The sequence below is a fragment of the Xiphias gladius genome, chromosome 22 (assembly GCF_016859285.1).
Source record: "Xiphias gladius isolate SHS-SW01 ecotype Sanya breed wild chromosome 22, ASM1685928v1, whole genome shotgun sequence".
Taxonomy (NCBI): domain Eukaryota; kingdom Metazoa; phylum Chordata; class Actinopteri; order Istiophoriformes; family Xiphiidae; genus Xiphias; species Xiphias gladius.
In genome coordinates, this window is record NC_053421.1 from 28,869,647 (window position 1) to 28,872,429 (window position 2,783).

General features: G+C 40.4%; 1 long non-coding RNA gene across 1 annotated transcript; it reads left to right on the plus strand.

Moving 5' to 3' along the window:
- The first annotated feature begins 1,379 nt into the window (after window positions 1-1,379).
- Window positions 1,380-2,553, plus strand: LOC120783900. The gene is made up of 3 exons (XR_005706392.1): window positions 1,380-1,461; window positions 2,261-2,389; window positions 2,527-2,553. It is a non-coding gene; the product is annotated as an uncharacterized LOC120783900 (long non-coding RNA).
- The last annotated feature ends 230 nt before the right edge of the window (window positions 2,554-2,783 follow it).

A 2,783-nucleotide genomic window follows, 5' to 3' on the forward strand; every position in this document is an offset into this window, starting at 1 on the left:
GTAGCTGAAGCAGGTTCCTGATGTCTGCAGCAGGGGAAGCCTGTGATATGGAGTACAGCCGCGAGGAGCAGGACTTCCAGCAGGTTTTTATTGCCAAGTCATTACACTGTACAAATAAAATGTATGTATACGTTTCATATATAAATTTCAATATTCCTTCCTTGTGGGATAATTCCAGTCTTTTCACAGTCTTAGCCATCATTCCTATTGTAACACAGTGTTCCCAGATCTCGAACTACAATCATACTCTGGATTTTTTTAAAGGACAAAACAAAAGCAAGACTTCAGTTGTAATAAACCAAGATTTTCCTTTAAGTTGGTTTAATTAAATGAACGCTCAACAGTTTATAAGAGTTGTAACAGAGTTAACTGAAATTGAGAGGTTTGAGTTACTAGAACATTGTGTTTGAGCAGCAGCTGCTGATGATCATCGCTTTTATCCATTTCAATTTTTTCTCTAAGTAGCAGTTTCGGGGTCAGTTGTTCAACCATTACATAGTATAAAGTATATACAAGTGATTACAGCATACAGTTCTCGTAATTTTTGTATTTGTGTAAATGGGAACAACCTCACAAAAAGACCGATGGTAACATTAAGGCAACGCAAACAACGTTGTTAGCATTTGCACGTGCTAGTGTTTGTGTTAGTTTTAGCATGTGCTGTTAGCATTACAAGCTTAACATTAGTATACTGACTAACATATGCTAATGTTGCTAATGTTAATGGAACGGCTCAGTTTTCCTTAAAGCAGTTAACGGAAACATAGCATGTTAACTATAAGTAGCATATGTTGCTAATAATCATATTCAAATTTAGTACATCTGTAGATGAAAAAACAAAAACATTTATAAAAGTCTCTAAAAATGTTACAGTGAACAGCAGTCAGCTTCTGTAAATACGTGTTAGACTTAAATCACATTTAAGTCTCCTTGAGCTAAAACCGCTGAGTTGACAGCTGTTAGTGTATTTGTGATGCAGGTACTGAACATCTGCAGGCCTAGTGACCACAATGGGCTGGACTACATTGCTGCTACCTTCCACTGCTGGCTGCAGGAGCCCGAACGCCTCATTTTTATCGCTAGGATGAACAAGAGAGTGGTAAGGACGTTACCTCGTTAAAAGGCAAGAGTTCTTGAAATGTGCATGTACCACCGGGTATCTTGTTATTTTATTCCTTGCATTTTATTCATATTCTTGCCTAAATTTTAAGTTTTTAAAGTGTAGTTTACCTGTAGGTGGCGCTGGAGTCTACACTACTGGTGGACGGTGGTCAGACAGTAGTATTTCAGGGTTTCAGGGTGGCACCTGATTTGAGAGGTTGTGGCATCACTGGCGCCCTCAAGAGGCACGTGACCGCCTACATCGCGCGCGCCACTACAGAAGTCCGTGTTGTCAGGCTGAGCCGAGGAGACCAGCCTTCACCACAAGTACTGGCAAAGTACAGACTCATAGCTAAAGAGGTGTGTCACAATGTGGAGACAGATATCTTCTCCCACCATACGTTGTGGGGACTGAAGTCCAATTTTGGGACAGAAATTTGGTCCCCACAAGGTAAACTCGTACGTTATGGCATAAGGTGTTGTTTATTTTTGATTAGGGTATAATTAGGTTGAGATTTAAGTCCAGAAATATCTCATCAAAGGTTGAAGGTACCTTGTGGAGTTTCTTGTAAACAAATAAAAGTCACTGAATTCAGTATTTCTCACCAAAACTCATTGTGTGTGCTGTATCCTTGAGGTTGAATGCATTTCCTTCCTCGTAAAATTTTGCAAAGCGATTTTTTAAAAAAGTATTCTATATCCTGCATTGCTGACATTTTTACTCCCTTTGTTGGCACATTGCTACGCTTTTTTTCCTTCATCACTACCAACCATCGATCAGTAGAATAGTGTGAAAACAGTGACGTACATCCTCATGTATGTTGTGGAAAAGGCTCATAGATTCCCTGATATGGACACACACTGGCCTCTGTCAGTCTCAATAACTACCTACCAAAAAACCACAAGTATCTATCAGTTCTTATCTGTTCTTTTGTGTAGAACCATACATCGGCCAAGAAGCAGACCAGTGAAGTGTATTGACTGGTGTTGTTACAGCACTGAATACAAACATTGGTAAACAATTTTATGCCTCGGTCCTGACCAGACATCTGTAGCTATTCAACAAACCAAACCAGAAATTTAAAGATAATAGAGTCAGTTCCGTGAGCAATGGAAAAAAATCAGGGACCCACCCTTAAAACATATTGTTCCTCTGCAGGCCATATTGTCTCTGTGCTGTGAGGCAACTGATCTTGGCCCCTTCATCGCTGAGCTTCAGTCCAAACTGTCCTGCCAGGCTGACTCCTGCCACAGTGCTCCAGTTACACTGAATCAGCACAAGAGAGTGGTAAGGACATTACCTCATTAAAAGGCAAGAGTTCTTGAAATGTGCATGTACCACCGGGTATCTTGTTATTTTATTCCTTGCATTTTATTCATATTCTTGCCTAAATTTTAAGTTTTTAAAGTGTAGTTTACCTGTAGGTGGCGCTGGAGTCTACACTACTGGTGAGTATTTCAGGGTTTCAGGGTGGCACCTGATTTGAGAGGCCAGAAGTCCGTGTTGTCAGGCTGAGCTGAGAGACCAGCCTTCACCACAAGTACTGGCAAAGTACAGACTCATAGCGGGACTGAAGTCCAATTTTGGGACAGAAATTTGGTTTTTGATTAGGGTATAATTAGGTTGAGATTTAAGTCCAGAAATATCTCATCAAAGGTTGAAGGTACCTTGTGGAGTTTCT